Here is a 22,844-nt window from a genome sequence, read left to right on the forward strand (position 1 = left end):
AACTTTAAACAGACTTTTTTTTAAATATTTTTTTTTGTTAAGAAGGGAGAATAACTTCCAACATTTTCCTCAAGTTGGACGTCAAGATTTAATTGGTCCCAGTGCTATTAATAAAGTATTTAATTCTGCACCCCTTACTCAATTCAGACTTGATTTTTCTCTAAGTAATACAAACTTTATATTAGTATGTCCTCATTGTCCACGTCCACACAAGCACAGACATTTATTTTCCCAGGGACAAAAAGCAGCAGCACACCTTGTGCCACTGCTGCTTGTCCCCAAGGAGTGCCTGTGCCATACACACTCTAGCACGAAGCAGGTTACCCCGGGTGGAGTAGGGGAGGCTGGAGCCTTCATTTGCCACCCCACTTTTTTTTTTGCGCAGGTTTTTTTGACCCCAGGATCTCCCAAAGGTCACCCTCCCCCCCACCCATGCTTTTACCTCGTGGTGCAGAGAACACCTGAACGTGCAGCTCATGGCACCACAGCCGAGCCAGCGCCACCATATACTGCATGACCATGCTTGTCTGGACACAGCTATTGGCATTATGGATGGACCTCTTTCAGGAAGCCCAAACCCCCAGTGAGCAGCTCCCATATGAAACCCCTGACCGCTGACTTCAGTGGATCTCTACAATACCAAAGAGTGCACCTGAGCACAGAATCTGGGCCCAAACCAGAGACCTGCAGCCTAAGAAAGCCTGACTGTTAGAAAACGTCTGTTCAAATGTCAATACAGCTTAATGGAGGAGTTCATTGGGGCTTTTAATTGGGAAATATGGAGAAGAGTCTGGCTACTGCCTTTAATTGCAAAGAGAAGGTGGCTGGGATTTTCCAAGTGGCCCATGGAAAACAAGAACCCAACTCCTATTGAAAGTCAATAGGAATTTGGTGCTTAACGCTCTTAGGTCCCGTGGAAAATTCCAGCCTAAGGCACTTAGGTATTTAGACATTGCATCCCATAAGCACTGCAAAATCAAACAACCGAATCTGAAAAAGCTATTAGGTCCCTAAAGATGGAGGCAGTCATTTACTGAGACTTAGGGGAGCGCTAAGCAGATTAGATACCAAGGTCTAGATTTGTCCTATTCTACCTCTTATAGATTAATCATGTGATTAAATGCTTCATGCAGCTATAGTTTACACAGGACTGAGTTTTTCTCTGCTGTGCATTCTTGGAAGCAATTCAACACCATGCTACAGGCACCTGAGTCCACTTAGGCACTATTGTATTTAACTTTTGTTATGGATGCAAATCAGCACAGTGTAAATCCCTGAACTTGTAGCTGACCAAAGCCAAAGCCAGTGTGGGCATAACGTATGACTGACCTGTTCCTCAGCACCTTAGTGATAAAAGAACCTTTCCAGGACAGGGTAGAGCTGGGGGCTAGGCTTCTAGACCAAGTCTGGAGAGAATTTGAGCCCTCACCTCTTGCATCTTGAACAAACAACCTAATTGCAGGCCACAGGCCAGGGAGGACTGAGAAGACCTTCTTGAGGGTAGACCACTGTCCAAGCAAGCTGAAAAGCATCCCAGGGGCAGAAGGGAAGAAAACAAGTAGGAACCTAACTCTGTGGGAGGGAGCATATCTATGGGAGGGAGTCCTTCCTTCTTTCCTTGTTCATGTATTTTGCAATAAGTATAAAGAGCATTAGGGTGGACAGAAGGCTTCTTCATCAAGTTCTTCACCTCTCTGAAGCTCCCAAAGGAGCTGGCATTGCTGCCTAGACTGCCTTGTTTGGAAAGCTTTTCAGTGGCCGTTCTCATTTCAGTATGGTAGGTGAGGCATATTGGAAGGCCAGATCCAAAAGCCGTAACAATAAGGAACGTGTGCCTATGGTTAGAGAAAGGCAAAGAAATCCTGGTGGATTGATAGGAACAAGCCTCAAACTCTCAGATTCTTTTAAGAAAATAAGGAAGCTGGCATTTGTACAATACGCAAGGCCTTCTCCAACCCTCTCTCTCTAGACTGCAGTCCGGTGGGATACTGACTTTTTCCCTTGTCAAAACTCCCTCACTGTGCATCCTCATGCAGGAAGGTGGAGTGAGCCAGGGACAAGGGGATACACCCCAGTGTACTTGCGTCCCACTTTAATTCCTGGTCCACCCAAAGTTTAAAAACCAACTGTGCGGCAGTCGCAGCAGTGTTTTTAGTCAGGCAGTGTTGAGGAAATTCCTGGCTCATAATCTACCTGATCCCTTCTAAACTCCTCATTCCACAGATGTTAATGCCCCTCTCTTCTTTTTGAGAGTCTTGATGTTCCACCCATCAAGCTAGCCTTTGTTCAGCAACTTGATTGTCTGTTAGCTGCTCCTGATAATGAAGCTCCTAATTTCACAGCCCTGCAGATTGTTTTTAACTTGTTCCAATAAAGTTACATATATTTTTACTTCAGTATTAAAATGAATAATACAGCCCTATGCCCCAGCATGAGTAAAGCTTCTGCTTTATTTTTAACTGGAGAAAAATGTTTGCTGTGTTAAGTGTGATGATGCACCTCACCATGCACACCCCACTTTTCTAAATACTAGATCTGCCCAGGAAGTGAGCACGCCAAGGAGTTAGGATCAGTAATGTCTCTTCAGATCACTCTGCACACTGCAGGTCAGAGTCCCCTCCTATTTCCATTAACACAACTCCATTTGGCCTGCCCCTGACCCCTGTTATTAAATTTAAAATATTGCCATGACTCCTGGTATCCATTGATACATGATATAGGGTTCTGCATCTTCAGGCACCTAAATGTCTTTGAGAAAATAGCCCGCATACCTGAGCCGTGCAGTGTTCCTCTCACAGGTGAGCCCATCCTTTTTCCACGGAGGTCTTTGTGTGAACAAGTATTAACCAGGCTGACTAAGGGAAGCACCATTCCACCCATGGGACATCTAAGACTTCATTCCACCCATGGGACCTCTAAGTGGGTTTAGGTACAGAAGTGTGATTTAATCTCAACCTGTTCAAGCCCCCAAGATTTCTTAGTGCATCTACTTTTGTCACACATCATCATCTGAACTTAATGTCTGAGCCACAAAAATGTACCGAGGAGGAGGACCCACCTACCTTTTTCATTAACTGTTTTTCAGTGACTCATGCAGAGTGGACTAGATGCCAACGTCCCCGTATGTCTAACAGATTAAATAGAAACTGGCCCCATATAACCTCTAGCTGCATATAGCAATCAAATAGGAGCTGCTAGCTTGACAGTCAGTTGACACAGAGGAGGACTTCAATCTCACCAGAATAGATGATAGTAGCAAAGGCACTCTTGCTAAGTTGTAAATAGCTGCATAAAAAAACCCAACACTATTTCTTGTGAAATTTCATTTAAAACCTTGTTAATTTAATTCTGGATCATTCACTTTTTGTTATATTTCCATGAAGTGGCTGTTTTTATTGCCCATCTTAATTTTAAAAACCTCTGTGTGTCACCTTCGACTCTCTAAGGACCCAAGGGCCTGTTCTTGAAATCAGCACGAGTTTTGCTATTCAGCAGCAGGGACTGAGCCCAGTGGAATTAAAACTAATCACAACAGTTTTCCACTTAGTGAAAGTCATGCCGGCACTGCAGAAGGCAAAGGATGATATAGTGCTGGCTGTAAGAAACCTTCATTTAAATGCAGCAAGATGCATTGTTCCAAAAACAATGATTCCTCCACATTTCATTAGAGACCCTCATTAATTGAACCTTGCACAAAATAACAGCTACTTGACTCTTTTCATCATCTAGTCACAAACCTAGCAAAGGTGGATTAGGTGAAGGGTGAAGCATAGCATAGGGAAACAATAATGGAGATAATTGTGAAGATAAGGCCCCTTGGGGGAACTGTTGTATAAAATATCTTCTGAAAATCTGGAACGCAGAGGGACCATCTCACATTTTATTGCTGCCAAGAAGTATTCACATATCCTATGCATACCAGGGTTAATGGTACTTCCTATCTTATTATTGCAAGACAATGAACAATTTCTAAGCTATTGTTTATGTACTAAAGAGCCACTGAAATTTTACCACAAATAGAATGAATTGTATCTTCATAAAAATGTAATAAACACCTTTATGACTGAAATTTGACTAGAAAGAGACCTTTTACACTTTTTTGTAATTAGTTACTGAGGAGGAAAAAGAAAGGAAAGAGAGAATGCAAACCACCAAATTGATTTATTCAGGATTTGACACTTCCACATTAGCAAACAAAACTGTGGGATAAACGGCAGCTATGGGGAACCATTTGGCTTAAGAAGTAAACAAAGGAGACCAAGTCTTAGGAGCCTTAGCACAAAAATTGTATTAGGGGTAAATGATCAAATGTGTCTAAGCAACTCAGGCATTTCAGTCCATGTCAAAAGGTGGGTGCTTTCTTATGACTTGGTTTCAGGAAGACGGCAGTGTATTACAGAAGTAATGGCACTAGTGGATTTTCCAAATTTGAATAGGGCGGGTGCACTTCAGCATCTACGTACACTTAGACACCACAGAATCCCTCCCCAAGGGGTGGCATTCTACACTTTTCTGGCCTTCTAAGTGGCATTTTTTGGGCATCAATAGGGCATTTTTGGTACTTGCATGCCCAGAGGTATTCTGTTTCTGGAATAGATCCATGTGGATGGCTGCATATGTGCTCAGAGTAAAAAAAAAAAAAAAAGGGACAGAGGGACACCTCCCATTCCCCCCCACCCCCAAGGAGCTGAAATCTGGGAAGCTGGAAGTTCTGGGTTCCCTACTACACCCAGCACAGCACTCCAGCCATCACACTACAGGTCTACCGTTACCCAGTAGGTCTATGCGAAGCGACTAAATATTTGCTTTGGATTCAGATATAGCTGATTTGGGGGATAGTGAATCGATTCGGCAACTCAAATCACTGTCCCGAATTGATTTGGCTGAATCTCATTTGGAGATCTGGCTTCTGCCAAATCTCTGAATCTCCAAAATCACCCATCCACCCCAGCTCTCAGCACTTTGAACCCCCCCCCCCGACTCAGCAGGTGCTGCTGAGCATAAGGGGGGTGATCCCCGCTGCCTCACACTGTGGGGGGGGCCCTACATGAGTCCCCCGACCCCCCTGCTGTCCCAGCTCCCCATGGCTGCCTCACCCACCATGGCTCTGGACCTTTAAGAAAAGAAAAAAGAGAGAGAAAACCCCCACACTCACTGTTCCTGCTGGTGGGGGGCAATCCCCACTGCCCCCCACTGTCCTATGCCATGTGAAGGGCTCTGCCATTAGTCCCCTTGAAGCCCTGAGGCTGCTGCAGGACCAGTGAATCCTGGGGCTTTTCTGGGTTTGCCTTTTTTCTTGAAGGGCCCAAGCTGGCCTGGGCAGGGAGCCTGTGGCATGGCTGGAGGAGCAGGGGGTGTTGCGAGCTTGTGGCAGAGCCCTCCATGCAGCATGGGGAAGTGTGTGTGTGTGGGGGGGGTGGGGAGCAGGGATCACCCCCTACACCTGGCACCATCCAGTGAATGGGCCCTTTTTTTAAAAAAAAAAAAAAAAAAGGAAGCTGGCAGGGGTTCCTCCATGGTCCCTTCCCCCTGCTGCAGCCACTAGGAGCTGTCTGAATCATCAAAGCTAACTGAATCTTTTCTGAGGATTCAGAGAGCTTTGAATCAATTCGGACCTTTTAATTGGTCCCCTGATTTGATTTGGATTCAAAGATTCGGCTACTGAATCAGGCCAAATCTCCTCCAGATCGAATCACCACCTGAAGGTTGGCACAGCCCTATTACCCAGACCCTTCTCCAGCACTCCTTTTGAAGATGGTCTCCTGGGCAGCTATGGGAGGGACGTCTGTGGGATCAAAGCCAGGAGGAAGGGATCAAGCCAAAGAGTACATGGGTCAGTGATGTGGCTGCTGGCCCAGAAAGGAGAGGCTTTGTGTGCTGGCTTAAAACCTTACTTCCAACAAAACAGAAGCATCCTTCTGCACTGCCTTCCATCTGCTTTTCCCCCTGAGGACTTAGTGATGCAGCTTCAGAAAGGAGCAGTGGAGAAGGGCGTAATTTGTAATGTGATAAGAGCACTTTGGTGTGAAGCACAAATAGATCCTGGTTCAGCTTCCTCCTTCCCCCCCCACACGTCTTAGATGAAGGGACCGAGAATTTCCATCCTTCAGGATGAGTCCATTTTAGATGTCTAAATCGGCCACGTGTTCACAAAGGGTGCGTGTACGGGCTCTGACTGCTACTGTCCATGCTGCTTTGGCGTAACAACATAACCCTGCATGCATGGATAACAAGGCATGACTGTGTCCAGAAATCAAATATTCCTGGATATCCAAGACCAAAAATCCCCAGATGCTGTCCAAAAAGTGTCAACTTAGAGAATTAAAGAAGAGAATGTACCCTCGAGCTAGGGACAGACATTAAAAAAGCCTAAGCCTGAATTGATTCAATTTTTGCAGGTTAGTCTAACCTGGTTTGGCTAAACCAGTTTGTAACTGTAAAGACATCCCCTCTGCACTGAAATAATGCAAGCACTTGCCTGAAGTGGCTCAGGCTAGCAGCCGGGGGGTGCTGGGGCAGCCCTACTTTCCCTTCTATGTGCTGAGCTGAGGGGTGTGTGGCCATGCCCCAGCAGGATGCTCTGATTAGGGAGGGGTCCCCCCCCCAACCATCCCAGCAGGGAACTGATAACACAGTTTATCACCCCTAACTCAATGTTTATTACTCCATTAAGAAAACAGCAGAGCGACATTACCAGCTACCTGTTGATTCTGCCTCCGTGCTGTCTGCCACAGCAGGATCATAGCCAGCATATGGTCTGCTAGCTGATGCTGAGAGGTGTCCATGTAAGGCAGAGAGGAAGGGGCAATTTCTGCTTAGTAGGGAGTGGTGAGGGGAGGGGGCAGGAGGGAGCCAGGCAGACACCTGCAGTCTCTGCTGGAGCTGCAACCAGGGAGCAGAGAGGAAGGGCCAACCATACTGTGAAGCAAAGAGCCCCGCCCAGCCCAGAGAGCATATTGGGATGCTGGGGGAGTCTGGTTTAACTTAAAATCAGCAAAAGGGTCTGGTACGGACATTGCATTAACTAGTTTGAGCCAAATCAGTTAAGTCTGATACTACATTCAACTAGGTTTATCTCAAACTGGTTTCAGCCATTTTCAAACTGGTTTATGTGCTCTGAACATCTGTTCTGTTACAGATTTAAACCAGTTTCTGAACACTTAAACCGGTTTATGAGTAATGTTGGTCATTATCCACAAGGTCTGATTTTCCTTACAAACAGGAATAAGGCTGCTGAGTCACTTTAGGAAAATTTAAAATTGTTTATGACAGACCAACACACAATTTCTTCAAAGTAGAGAGCACTTAGGATAAAAAGAAAATAAATGGAAACATGAATTCTTTGGATTTTCCAAGGAAGTGGGGTGGATATTCACCAGCAGTTTCTCTTTTTCTTTCTGTGCAGCTGGTATTTATCTGCCTTGATATAAAAAATAAGAAAGTAACACAATCAGGTTGTCTCTTTCTTGTGCATTTTTGTTTCCCTCTGATTATCGGTCTATACTGTCAGTTCCTAGCTACAGGCATTGGCTTGTCATAATTCTTACACATTTTTTTAAAGAAAGAAACTAGGAATAACACAATACGAATTCCAATGATCTCTCTTTTTTCAATTAATGGCTCAAATAAGCATTTGATTTACATTCCTGGAGACATTTGCTGCAGGCTAATTAAAATCAACGTATTCCTGGCAGATCATTTATTGAGGGAAAACAAATTGACAAAAGATAAATTAAGTTGCTATGTAATTAAGTACAAAATACACAACTGAAATAGTAAATTAATACATACATTTATCAATATCTCAACAGGGAGTGAATAATGAAGTTTAAATGTCCTTGTAAATAATCGCTGGGGAAAGGTAAGTAGCATTTGTTCCTGAAAAAAAGCTTCAGTTTTTTTGATGCCCCAGATTTTCACCCAGGTTTATGGGTACCAGTCTAAGAAAAATTGGGATTTCTTTACCCTGGCAGGACAATGGACTCTCTCTAGCTCTGCTTCCTCCTTCATGTACTGGCCAATGCCAGATGGCTCAGAGAAAGGTGCAACTATAATTAGTACGACTATGTGAAGCTTTGGTTACTGCTTCAATTTGGCAGAGATCTGGCCCAATTCAGCAGCTGAATTCCAAATCTGAATTGAATCAGGAGACCCTTTAATCTCTCCCATTCTATTCGGAGAGATTAGGAAAGATTTGGCGATTTGGATATAGACACCACTTCAAATGTTTTTTCTATATACCTCAAGGTACGAGGCGGCTCATGAATGTTGAGATGCTGGGGTGGATGGAGCATCCCACAGGAAGGGGGGCCGGGGGGGGGCAGCTCACTCGGCAGTGACCAGAAGTGGACCAGGAGCATTTCCGGTCCACTTCCAGATCCTCTGCAGAGCATGTAGGGAATCCAGCCCCCACCCCCTAGCTTGGTGACTGGTGCCTCCTGGGTCTGGGGCGGGGGGCACTCAGGGTCCCCCCCACAGCCAATCGCCGATCATACTTCTGGTGCACTTCCAGGTCCACCGTTGAGCATGCAGGGCTTGCTCCCCAGGATGCTCCATCTGCCGCACCATCACAGTGTTCACAAGCCACTCCTGGTACTTTCAGGTATGTAGAAAAAACATTTAAAGCTGTGTCTATGTCTGAATCGCTGATTCTCCAAATCAGCATCAAATCTTCAGATTCAGCCAGATTGAATCGGGACAGTGATCCGAATCAACAAATTGAATCACTGTCCCTGATTCAGGCTGAATCCAGATCAAATACAGCCCATTTCTCACACCCCTAATTAGTAGACACGCAAGGTAAAATCTTCCCTCAAAGAACTTTTCTCCTGACTCCCAGGAGTTACAGATTCCCTGTAGCCCTGAAGTATGAGCACTTATGTGAAGTATGAACCTTCAAGAACTTTAATATGTTTTTAATTCTGTTTGTCGTAATTCTCTGTGTGTTCATTATCTAGATCAGTGGTTCTCAACCTTTTCAGACTCAAGGCTTCCCTTGAAAAATGCTAGCTTTTAGTTTTCACTTGTTTTTTGACTACAGAAAAATAGAGTGATTCTGTTGCAAAAAACTAAGACAGACCACAACAAGTCAAGCCGTTTTTGACACTGTGGATTTCTGTTTGAAATCTCTGGGTTTATCTTGTGAATCATATTTGCACATCTACCAGTGGTAACATTGCATGGCTCCCCTATCTTGTGAATCATATTTGCACATCTACCAGTGGTAACATTGCATGGCTCCCCATAACACCATTGGAAAGATATCAAGGCACCCCAGACTGTCATGGCACCCTGGTGGGGAATCACTGATCTCATAAATTTCCATCTTAGTCTCTATTCTGTTCTCTTCTATTATGCTGTACTGATATGTGCTCTAATCCTACCCTTCCCACTCTAATAACCAAATAACCCACTATGATATCTGAATGCATTAAATGATGTAGCAAGCATATGTCACATATTGCTCATTCTTATCTCTCTTCTTGCAGGGAGAATGCACAATTTCTTAGCCACAATGGCATCTTGTGGCAGTGAGTTCCATAGGCTATTTGTGTGGGTGGGGGAAATGGTTTTAGCTTTTTTTTACATTTTCTGCCTTTCAGTTCACTGCTAGAATAAGCAGGGGCAACACCATTCATTTCCAAGTTGTGCTCTTGATTTCCATTCAAAAGAATTAGCTGAGCCAAAATTATTTCTGATTGTGTGAGATGATTTGGGGGTTTTCAGCCCAGTTCCTAAACAGCCAGTGTCCACATCAGACAACACAACCATCAGCACATGGATGGGCCTTTCCAGCATAAAGAATGAAAAGGTTAATGCCTGTACTGAACATTTGCTATGCAGCCAAAATAAACCTATTGCATATGCAGGGAAAAAAAAAAAATAGGAAAAAAAAAAATAAAAAATTCCCATTTTATACATCTTTGCATTTCTAAGTCCCAAAGTACCCTAACAAATTATTTTCTCTGCCGACAAATCAGGAAACATTAGAAGCCATGCTAAAGAGACCACTCCTATGAGATCTTGCTCCGTTTAGCCTGTCCAAGAATTTTTAGGAAACATCTGAGCTTTCACAAACCCTAGATCTTTTTTAGATTTCACCTTCGCTGACCTACACTACAGCATTTGCTCTCTTCTCTGTTTCATTTTGGTGCATAAAACTGAGTAGTTATTTGACTGTGAAAACCCAGCATTTCAAAAGGACCACAATTTAGTCATCAAGAGATTATGATCCAGCTCTGTGGCCTTCCTCATCTTAGTATGTGACCATTTCCCTATTAGTTAGGCCTTCCCCCCACCCTGCCCCCACACACACAATATCCTGGCAAGGTGAAGAAGTATTTCTGCCTATCGCTCTTTTATGTATTGGAAACTGCTGCACAAAGAGCTTGTCAACCCGCTTGTGCACCACTGAAATCAGCAGCGTTTTGGAACAAGTACTGAGAGCCATGTTTGCAATGCATGCTAGATACAAATCTTTGTGAAAATCAGGCTTGGACTGTGGATGTGGAACACTTGAGAATATATTCTCAACAGGCTTGCCAAAGGTCAAATTAAAATCCTGGAGCAGAGTCAGGAACTGAACTCTTATTCCTTGATTTCCACACTAGTTCATTGGTGGCCATGCCATGAGCAGCACGGGGAGCCAGTACGCTTGGTATGTGCGCCTTGGCTGCTGAGTTAACGGGACAGCCGGGTACAAGAAGGCTGACGGCAGTCAGGGAAAGGGCAGGGTGGCAATCAGTGGCATCTGGGGAGCAGGGAGGGAGTTGGGGGGGGGGGGCGGTCCCTGGCTCAGGGGTTTGGCTCTGTGAGAACTACAAGGATGGGTGCCACCAAATTCAGTATTGTCACATCCCAGTGATGATGGTATTTTGGCAGCATTGGGCAGTAGCCATGGGTCATTTTAAGAGAGTGACACTGTCTCACATTTTGGTCTGAACTTGTGGCACATTTGCCCAAAAAGCCTGCCACCACTACACCACTTTTACATTCAAACTCTTTACTTCTGCAAAAATAGTTTTGTCTATTACTTAATATCTGCGGCCATGGGCAGCTAATACAAGGGTTAATTATAGTAATTTTTAATTGTTTATGATTTTGGAAGAAGAACATAATTTTTTTAAAACGGTTATTTCTGGACATACCTCATCAGGCTATATTAGCATTAAAATCTAGAAGGGAAAGGCTTTCCTCATGCCAAAGACTATGAGTTCTGAATATCAGAGCAAACCATTTCTGCTTCATTGACTTTTTTATGCTCTGTTGCTTTTCTTTGGTCTTTCTAGGTATGACCATTACTGATACGGCATAACAACTAGTACCAGGGATCCCTCTTCAAATGCATGTTCATACAAAAGCAGTTGCTTAACTCTTGACTATTACATATAATTTTTCAAAAAGGGGAGAAAAATAATTTGTTACACTTCAGCAGGCAAATAAGGATACAAATGTGAATGGCTTTATAAAACAGCACAACAGGCAACTTACTTGGTAACTAGCTAAGCAATGGACTCTCTCAATGAGGAGCAATGCATTCTGACCCCAGTCATTCAGATGAGAGAATGCTACGGGAATATAAATTATATTGGATGGAAATAATGCCAGCAGAACCCCTCTGGGTTGAGAGATCAGCTCTAGGATAATTTGGGTGGAAATCTGAAGAGCTCCAGGGGGGCAAAAAACTGATTTCAGGTTTCCATTTCAAATGGAAAGAAAATACAGGGAGTTGGTAAAAAAAAAAAGTGCACGTGCAAATGCCTGGAGATAGGAGGGACTTTATGAGCTCTGCTCTTGCATTAAAAAATTGTGGGGAGGAATAATTTATTTACACACCATGGCTCTTTTTGCCTTTGCACAGAGCTGGCCTTAGCACTCCACAGCTGTTAAAATAAAAAACTGTGCAGCCTCTCAGCCCCATCTAAATATAATGGATACCTGTTCACCCTGTCCCTACCATTAGCTGCAACTCTTACTACACTACCTGCATGCTAGTGACAAACAAGCATACAAGATTTATGGGTCTCCCATTGCACATTCACTCTTGGGGAAAGTCTCCTTTAGTTCACATAGGCTCTTTCTTTTATTATTGCAGGTCCTGGATTTAAACTCTGATGTTGTGCTAAGTGGGGCTGGTTAGATATGATATGGGGTCTGATGGAAGACTAGTAGAAACCTGATGTGGGTCTAGTAGAAAAAGTTTTCAAAAAGGAGTCACAGATGTAGCCGATTTGTTTTCAACAGAAAGGCCCTGATCCACAGTGGGTGTGTGTACAGGAGAATCCACTGGTGCCATATTTCAGTTGCAGTGATATGATACTATTTTCTTTGTTTTGTCTTGCTCATCAGTCAGTTTTTATCTCCAGGGTCAGATTTTTTTCCAGGTTGAAAATATACCTGCTTGGATCAATAACTTTGACATCCCCAAGGGCATCATTTAGGTTGGGGCCTTGCATATCAATATACCTAGACAAGTAGAACAAAGCTGCCTTATTTAGAGATAATCCTACTGTCTTTTAACAGTGGACAAGATAGATACCATCTCATTTTACAACAGTCTTTATACTGACAAAATGGTGAAGGGCCTTCAGTAGAGTGTTGTTATAACAGCTCAGAAATTTCACTTCCCTTCACTCCTCATGCCTTCAGGTCATCCCTGTTTTCTTGGTGCTTAATCTCCGAGCGCCCTGTCAACATGTAGTCCATCTCATTTCATTCAAATACTATATCGTTCATCAAAGGGGGACATTCTTGCGGTGGACATTAACAAATCCAGCAGCATCAAGTGCAACATTTTGCAAAAGCACCAAGAATACCAAAATACTATTGCCAGCTCTTTCATCCACCTTTACTGAAGGCGACTGGCAGGTTGCCCAAGACAAAGTGCTTCCAAACACAGCAATAGTGTCATGTTAGGATCAAGACCTCAATTTTGATCAGAGCAGTCGCTGCACCACCTAGATGACTGTGCAAAGGCAAACATTGAGGAGGTAGCAGTTGGAGAGGTACTGGCAAATATCAGGTTTGGGGAAGGTCTGAGTTCCCTCAGCTCTCCTTGATTTCCCCTTGGATCACTGTCTGATATGTAACTATAAGGCCAAAAGTGGTAGTGAGCCATAGTGACCCACATAGAGAAAAGACAAATTTGGAAAGGGGTACTCCTGAGCTGCTGGACACCGAGAGAAAACCCAATGATTCTCCATGTCCATTCTTGGAAGTTTTCAAGAGCAGGTTGGACAGACACTTGGCTGGGATGATTTAATCAGGAATGATTCTGCCTTGAGCAGCAGGATTGGTCTAGGTGACCTAGGGTCCCTTCCAGCCCTAATTTCCTATGAATATCTCCTATGAATAGCACATATTGATGAAAAGCAGAAAGAAAATTCCCACAACAATCTTGTAAATATTGGAGATAAGACAACAGGTTGGATAAAATTAATAGAAGCAGCACCGGGTATCAGCGATATGGTCAAGACGACTGTAAGTTGCAGTAGTTGTGTGGCCCAAAGTAGAAAAAGATGCATCCAAAAGTTACACTGCTACAGATGGGTTCTTTCTATAGAGCAATATTAAAGTATTTCTCAAACCTTCTCTCTGCTCCTTTTATTTCATTTATTTCTCTATTGCTCTGCAGGGCAGGCCTTCTACTTTCTCTGCTTTCTGATCCATTCTTCTCTCTCCTTCTTCCCTTTTAGGATATGATTGTACTTCCCCTATGGTTTTCCCAGGTGTGCCGCCAAAGAGAGCACTAAGCCCACGTGTCCCTGCTCCACATGGACTAAGCCTGAGAATGAGGCAGTGAAAACTACCCTCAAGTGCTTGAGGGTAGCGGTGGGATGTGCTCTTAGGACACCTTCATGTCTGGGTTTCAGCTTACTGGAACAGAAGTGATCGGTCGGCCACTTTTTTCATAGTTCTCTGATGAGCACTAAAGAAAATGTATAGACATACACTTAACTTTTGCACCTGTTTTCCAATCCAGATTGCAGCCTCTAATATTTGGGAGTCCGAGTAAAGCGGGGGAAGCTTTACCTGCACTAGGTGAAATTCACCCTGAGCAAATGTGTGGCTTAACTGAGACTTAAAGGAGGCTTTATTCTGGCTTTCTGCCCAGGGTAAGTGATGTGAACTCCATTAGAAACCCTGTGGAAGTCTCTGAGGTCACCTACCAAGTAAATACAAGACAATGTGGGCTGAGATAAACAGAGCTGTTTAATGATACTCAGCGGAGTTTGAAGTCAGCCAAAACAAATTCACCCAGCCCTCATCCAGACTCTTATGAGGAAAGATAAAATGGTTCAAGTTTCCAGGGTGGAAGTGGGATATAATCATCTTGATTGTACAGAATTACACTGAGAGCCCTATAAATTGACTGGCTGCATTTCTGTCGGTTTAAAGCATCTCATTATGAAGAAGCCGCCAGTGATTTATAAGCATTGCACCCAGACAGAGAACACTGAGCTTTGCATATTGGTCCAAGCATATTTCATCCTAATACCGAGCAGTCCTTCCGTCTGCAGGCTTTGAAAAGACATTTCAAGCAAAGTGCAGATTTGGTCCGTTTTTGGCAGACTCTTCGCTAATTGAACACAATGGAGCAATTACTTTCCTTCTTCACTGGCCAAACACATAAGGCAGTAATAAATCTTACAATAGCACAGCAGGAGAAAGAAGGAGGTATCATTTTGGCTGCAAAGGAGAAGGAACCAAAGGTTACCTATGTACCATGCCACACCCATCAGGAAAAACCATAGGCAAGGCCAGAGAGGTGCATAAAGAAGACAGGAGAAAGAGGCTTATCTACGTGCAGTTCCAGCCCACCCTGCTGAAGTGCCTGATGAAAAGTTAATGCAAAAGGTAGGTGAGCCCTCCTCCTCCTCATTGCTTGTTATGACTCAGTCTTAAAGGTCAAATAGCAGCGTTATAAAAGTAGATTCATTTTCAGGGCTTCAACAAGGTAGAATAAAATCATATTTAGGCACCTAAGTCCAGTTAGATGCCTAAGAAGCAGGAGTGGATCTGACCCTAAGGGGCTCATATCCCAGTCAAATTGGCTTCATATGGGATGTAAATAAATATAGGAAGAGTCCCAATTAGGCTCTGCTCGGATGGCATGTACACTATCCCCTTCCACAACTGACTGTCAGGGGCACAATTCCTCCCACAACTAATTATACAATAGTCTCCATTACACAGCACTCAACTATAGGTATTTCTTGAAATGGTTACTAATAGGATTCTCTCTCTGCTTCTGTGCCATAGGAGTGGCTGTTCCAAGAAAAATAACTGTTCAAGGTGGTGAGAAATTGCTTCGCTAAGTCACAGTCAAGGTGGCATTTGACCTGTTAATAGACGGGGAGCTAAAGTTGTCTGTGTTTATTTTTTTTATTAGATTCTGTGGCCTCTTTATTTTTTGACGCTGCTCTCTCACTATCACAATTCTGATCCAGAGGCAAAATATAACTCTGCTACTACCTCTTGACCTAAGTAAGAAAAGGATCAGGAGACAAAAACTGCATGAAAATGTGCTTAGTTAGGTAGGGATGGGTGCATGTACTATACTCGGGGACTAACAATATCAGCATCCACGAAGCCCCGTGCAAAATAGGTCACTGTGAACAACTGCAGCAATCTGTTCAGGAAAAAACAAATTACTTGGAGTATAATGGATACTAAAGTGTCTTTGCAGCCCCCCCCCCCCCTTATTAATGGTTCATAATGTTAGAGCTGGAATTGGCCTTTGCACTGTTGGACAAGGCTACAAAAAAATCATCTCCTCACAGAAACAACCACTTCCCATGTCCTGTATTCCAGCCATTTTGTAGGCTCAGCCCAAGGATCTGAATGACAGGAAGTGTGAGCATTGAGACGGACCTTACATTTAAAGCACACATCTATACAAAAAAAATGTATCTGTGGATAAAGGCAGGTCTTTCGGGGCCTGTGCACTGTAAAAATGGAACCAAGCCACTTGCTCTTTAGCACACTAGGGATTATTTTCATATATTTCATAGACACTAGAGCTGGAAGGGACCTTGGAAGATCATTGAGTCCAGCCCCCTGCCCAGGGGCAGGAAGTCAGCAGGAGTCATAGGATCCCAGCAAGGGAAGCATCCAAATGTCTCTTGAAGGCGTTCAAAGTAGGGGCTTGAACCACCGCCGGGAACAGGCTATTCCAAACCCTGGGGTCTTGGACAGTAAAGAAGTTCTTCCTTATGTCCAGCCTGAAACGGTCATGGAGGAGTTTGTGACCATTCATCATCTCTTGGGGCGCTCTGGTGAACAAACGTTCCCCCAGATACTGGTGGTCACCCCCGATAAAACTTTTAGGTGGCCATCAGCTCACCCCTGAGCCTATGCTTTTCCAGGCTGAAGAGCCCCATGACTCTCAGCCTGTCATCGTAAGGTCTGTTTTCCTGACCTCTGATCATGCGCGGGGCTCTCCTCTGGACTCTCTCAAGCTTCTCCACATCCTTTTTGAACTGTGGAGCCCAAAACTGGACATAGTACTCCAGCTGTGGCCTCACCAAGGCTGAGTACAACAGGAGAATGACATCCTGGGATAGTAGCATCCACTAACATTTTCAGGGCTCTTTGCAAGGAGAAGACATAGCATATGACTTAAAATAAATCAAAAGTTGATTCTTATATGCTTTTCTAGGATTTGACTCCCCACTCTGTTGCACTGCACTGATTGTGCTGCCTGTGCTGCAATGATGGAGACTCAACACATCAGAGTGCAGAGCAAGGCCTCCAGATTCCCTGCCTGTTCGTCTGCTGGCTTTAGCCATCTTCTGTTTCTGAGAGGGAAAGAAAATAGATCACACGGCATTGGGAGGGAGCTGTAATTTGTGAGTTAAAAAGATTTTCAAAAATCACCAAATTCTGCAATTCTGTCCATACATTTCAGAAGATCCCGTAACAAAGAAAATCAGGATGCACCTCTCTCATCATGTTTTCCGTAAATCATCTGGTTTGATGCATCGAGCTCCTTGTTAGACAGGGAAAGAACCCAGGCCAGGCATCACAGAGCTGAGATGACTGAGTGTGGTATTTCTCTTCTTAGATCCCAAAATGTTAAAGGAAGACATAAGACTTGGGCAGGTGCTGTAGATGGTAAGCTAATACTGAAAAGTGGGAGCAGCGCTTGCTCTGATGCCATTGTTAAAGATATCAGTGGCTGCGACTGCATTTTGTAAGCCACCCCCTCCTGTCAGCATAGGATGAGCATGCTTTGAGAATATCCATTGGATTAGACCCATCAGGGGACTTCAGTGGGAGAAATGCTCAGTTTCTGGACTCTGACAGGGCTCAGGTGTGAGCTATGCACTGAGCTACTCGGACTACTGAATATTGAGGCCTTTCTGGGCATGGGTGGAGGCAGAAATGTAACCATCTGGAGTACTTGGAGGTCATAAAGGATGTACTTCCCAAGAGTAATATGGCTGCTGAACATGGTTGCAACTTTGGACTTAAGCACCTGAATTCCACCAAAGTCCAGCTTTAAGCCCTTCCCTTTGTTCTTGGATCTGGCTCTTGCACCTTATCACAACACATTAGTTTTGCTAGAGCACTAGCCATGGTCCAGTTACAAGAGTCCCTTTCTTTGTGTATGCTTTGGCTAACAGATCCTATCAACCCACTCTTCCTACACCTAGTTTTCTTTCCCTGACTTCATATGTAAGCATCAACATTATCCCACAAATCTCTACTATAGAAAACTTTACTGAATTCCCCTACTGAATAATTCATCATTATGATTTAATTCACTATTGTTCACATTCCCCACCAGTAGTCCCTTCTGCTTCAGAATGACCAACTCCTGATAACTGGTCCCTGCTGGATAATTCACCATTATTTGCCTTCTTTGATCTTGGGGTAGTGAATTAAGCAGTTTATATTTAGCTGATTTGTGCACTTCAGTCTTACTAGTTACAATAATAAACAAACTCTAGGCTTGTAAGTATTTTCTATAATGTGACTGAGTCAGAGCAAACTCTGCTTCAAACTTTGTGAGTATTGTGTATAGAAAGGACCATATCCATTAGTGAAATATAGGCCTATTTTAGCATTAGAAGTCATAGTTGTGACATATGCCATATTTCCTTGCTATAGCTGGCAGTTAGATCATTGCTCACAATGTCTGTTAAATACAGTACAGATGTATAAAGCCACCACTAAAACTTAGTTATTCACCTTTGAAACCTTTAGTAAAATAAAACAAACCACTACACTTTTCCGCTTATACAGATCTACTAGATATTCGAGAGGTAGCAATAAGAGTAAATACTATCGGGTTTTTTTCCGTCTGTAAATTTACCATGGGAAAAACAGAGTATCACAATGCATTTATTTATTTCCATTTTTTATTTTTCACTGCAAACCTTAGAGTGATCTGAACATAAAAATCAAAGGGGTGCCTTGATGTGCTTATACAATTGCAAAACCATAAAATATTCAAAGGGGACCAATAATTGCTCTCCTCATAGAGGATAGCCGTTTTCTGTGTAATCAATCTTCAAAGAAAACCCTCAGCACTTTGTTTTTATTGGCATTTATGGTTATATTTATTTGCTTGCTGCTGGGAGGACTGAAGGGTTTCTGGGCTGGAATGTATGTGCAAACTTATACATACAGTGTAGCAACTCCCAAGTATCAATTCAAGAAAATTGCTTTCAGTTCTGAAACTATAACATTTCAAACAAGCCTGGGTGAAATAAGATAGAACATTAAAAGCATTGTGAGTTCAGACAAGTGCACCTCGACCGGGAGGGCCAAGAATAAGGGGGAGAGAAACCGATTCTTTTTGCTTTCCCGGTTGATGAAGGTTACAATCTCATGGTGCCTTGTTTTCTTAGCTTTAATATATTTTGATATTTCTCCAGTTGCATTATAGACATCTGAAATAGCTAGTGTATCAGAAGGAGCAAAGGGCAACTTGACCTTGTCTTTTTTCACTTTCCTGTTCATGCAGGAGGAGGAGACAGCACAGTGTGTTAAATCACAAAAGTTTATACCAAGATGGATCAAGGACGGGGCTGGAGGGAGAAAAGGCAAATATGTACCTCTTTGTGATTACAACGAACCGCTCTAACTAAGGACTGAGGAAATATACAATAGGATAATATTCCTTCATTGTCTGTCTTCTACCGAAAAGTATAAGAAATTGTGATTTTTCCCAGGTAACCGTGTCCATGCTGTGCTCGGATGAAATACACTTACTCCTGGTTTGAGGGTTGAAGGAGCCGAGATATATTAAGGACGGATTTTTTTCTTTTCTCTCTCATAATTTTACAGAGTGGTCTAGCTGAAGCAGAACTCCACAGCCATCTTGGCTACGAGAGAAGATTAAAGGAGCTGGGATACATTTATGGAGGGCATAGGAAAATAGAAGAAGGATTTCTGGTTCCCAGTCAGGGTATGCGATGAGTGGAAATGTGTTTCCAGTCTCCAGGTTGCAGCGCAGAATCACAGGTGTCTGGTTATCCCATGCTTCTGAGTTTTGCTGGTTATTGTAGGGCCAGGAAGGATTTTTTCTCCCCTTCTGTTGCTACATCTGTAAGGAGGGGGCTTTTTGCCTTCCTACGAGTATCAGGTGTTGGCCACAAGCAAAACTGGGAATTCTGACTGGGGTGTATTAATGTTCCTGCTGGGGCTCAAAAAACCTTGGCTAAAGGGTCTTGCTCCTGCACTCAGGGTCAGACCAATTGTCAGATTTGGGATCAGGAAGGACTTTCCCTCCCAATCAGATTGGCCTGGCCTCGGCAGGTTTTTGCTTTCCTCTGCAGCGAGGGGGTGATGCTCTTTGTTCTTGGATGTCTTGACTGTATTTTTAAAAAGTGCTTCCCGTCCTTGTTGTAGCAGGGTGCCCTCATCCCACTGCTTTACATGCGGCAAGTTCAAGGGTGTTTTTGATATTTCAACCATTAAGTGTTGTAGCTGTGTGTGTGGGCTTGTCCACAAAGTCATTAAAACAGGTTACATAAAACATCTGCCTAGGATGGTTCATATAGTAATGAACTTGCCTTGAACTGGGGGTTAGACGAGGCAACCTTTTGAGGTGCTACCAGCCCTGCTTTCCTAGGATTTTGCAAAGGGAATCAGCACTCCAGGAGGCGGCATATCCTAGCCAAGGATAAGGGACGAACGAGGGAATCTCGTATGCAGCCAGGTTTAAGTGAATACTTTTTTACCGAGATCCCCAGAGTAATTAGGCAAGCATTCATCACCATTTAAAGGTTTATATTCACTCAGCTTAGGATGGATTTTCAATTCCCTGAACAGTGTCAGCTAAATACGGGGCATATGTTAAGCTGAAAGTTTCAGGCCACCCTTAAAAATACGGAGGCTGAAGAGATTTAGGGGCAGAATGGGGTTTTGTGTGTTGGGAGGAAAGGATTATTTATTGATAATATGTTTTCCTTTGTGACAAACAGAGAGAGAGAAATGTTGGTCCTTTTTTGAAGTCAATGAGAGGTTTGCCACTGGCTTCAATGGGGCCATGGCTTCACCTGTAATGAATGCTTCTTTTAATGCCCTCCTGGGCTTATGCATTGTTCTGGGAGCCTGTGCATTTGAACAAATCAAAGGTAAGCGTATATTAGCTTTGCATATATTAGGTAAGCGTATATCCTTTGCCTTGCAAGCCAAGCATTTTAAATTCTGTTCGTTATTTGTATCATGGTTATAATTAAGGTCTTCATGGGGTGGTGGAGTTCGTGCTGCAAAACAGTAAAGAACAGATCCTTTCTATGCCTGGAAGAAGGGGGCCCTGGAGAGGGGGAAAGATGAACCTCTGATAAAAGCACGGTGCTGGTGTAACTGGTGAGCAGGAAGGAGAGGCACCCCATCCCCCTTTTAGCAGTGGCCAGGGCTCAGGCCCCCATCACTCACCCCTCGTTATACTACTGTTCTGCAGACTTCCCGCACAACCTCTGACAAGTCACCGAGGAGCAGAAACTCAAAAGGTACTGAGGTGCTAAATTCCCACTGAAATCAATTAGAATTAGGTACCTGAATACTTTGAAGGATTTGGGGCCTTAGACAGAGAGCTGAGATGAACTAAGCGAAAGCTGTGAAATTGAAGTGTGAAAATTAAAGTTCACTGAACCACTCTGTGGATGCTCCAAGCAATAGCAGACTAAGGCTACTTTACTTCTGAATGAAAGCATCCATGTGGCTCTTTAATGCACTTTAACTTCCACTCAGCGACCGCACGCTTTTAATTAATTTGGCTTAGCTTTCCTCAGTGTCCCCATGTAGACGAGCCCTTAATCTCTTTGTGCTTCAGCTTCTCAATCTGTTAAATGAGACTATTAGTATGACAGGTCTTGCTCTTGTGGGCGTTTTATGGCTAAATTCATCAGTGTCTGCAAACTGCCTTAAGACCGTCAAATAGGCAGCTTCATAGAAGGTAAAGTATTACAAGTAGCTTCCATGGTTACACTTTTACTCAGAAAAAAACCAAATATCATTATACATCTACTTCCCCCTCTAAAAATGTATTTTAAGACTACAGAAAATACAAAAGAACTAAAATCAAGTATCCGGGAGAGATAATTTTCATAGAATAAGCTGCAGAGCTGTGGAAATACAACAGCTGCTGAATTCCGCATAGAGGGAAACTGTCTAGAAATGTAAAAGCCCAGTACACAGATGACAAAGGTCATCACAATCTTAGCGCTACATGCACTGCCCCTCTATATTATTTGGCATTTCAATTAAAGTGATGTCTTTTTATAAAAGACAAAAGTTATTCTCTACCATAATTTCTGGTAGCAGGTTTTCTTGGATCACAAGAATTAAAAGAAAACAGAAGGGGAAAAAGGCATTTTGTAACAGAGCTTTTAATATCAGGAACACCCCCCCCTTCTCCCCCCCCCCCCCGGCCCCCCGAGGCTACTGAAGTGCACATGGTTTTTTTGTGCATAAGCAAAGACACCTAGATATACCTACTCACACACACACAGATACACACTCAAACTCTCACACACCCCTATATATTTTTCACATGAGATTCCTGATTTAATTAGTCGACTCAACAGACTTTGAAAGAGGCTTTCTTCAAAAACTCTTTTCTAGGCTCACAGGGATGAGAAATAAAAATAGCTTTTAAATTGGGCCTGGGGAGCTTCTGTTTGGTTTAAAGGTATGTTTGAAAAACTCTACTAATGAACTCTAATGATGGCCTTCTTCCAAGACTGTCAGTCCAGCCAGTCTGAATGACTCCATCTTCAGTTTAATAATACACGTTTTGCATTGCAATCCCAGATTCAGCCTACTGCTTTCATAGACATCAGGGCTGGAAGGGACCTCGGGAGATCATCGAGTCCAGCCCCCTGCCCAAAGGGCAGGAAGTCAGCTGGGGTCATAGGTTCCTTTCAGTAGGGTTAATCCAGGTTTACACCAATACAATTGGGAGTACACGGAGGCCTGTCATTTCAGCAAGACCTGGATATCCCTTGCCCTGATGCAGCAATGGGATAAGGAATATGGTGTTTCCTCCTCATTTATTGCATGTAAGAGCTGGGCAGGACTGAAGTCTCTGTATCCAGTGCAACACAGCACTACTCATAAGTATCTGAAACAATTAGCCCTAAAAGGTGGCTACTAAAAGACATCCAGAGCTATGGCAGGCCATAACTGGGGAGATCATGCTGTATTCCCTAAAATGCCTATGACACAGTGCCTTTACATATTCATGGAATAAGCAGTAGGTTAGACACATGGAAACAGAATATGGATGGAGGTATGCTAAATCAGATATCATTAGCCAAATTTAGCTTTATCCAAGTGGCACCGACACAGAGTTTCGTTTCTATTTCCAGCTGGGTATCTACACCTGC

Source organism: Crocodylus siamensis, chromosome 7 (assembly GCF_052110815.1).
Source record: "Crocodylus siamensis isolate JL-2025a chromosome 7, ASM5211081v1, whole genome shotgun sequence".
NCBI classification, from domain to species: Eukaryota; Metazoa; Chordata; order Crocodylia; family Crocodylidae; genus Crocodylus; species Crocodylus siamensis.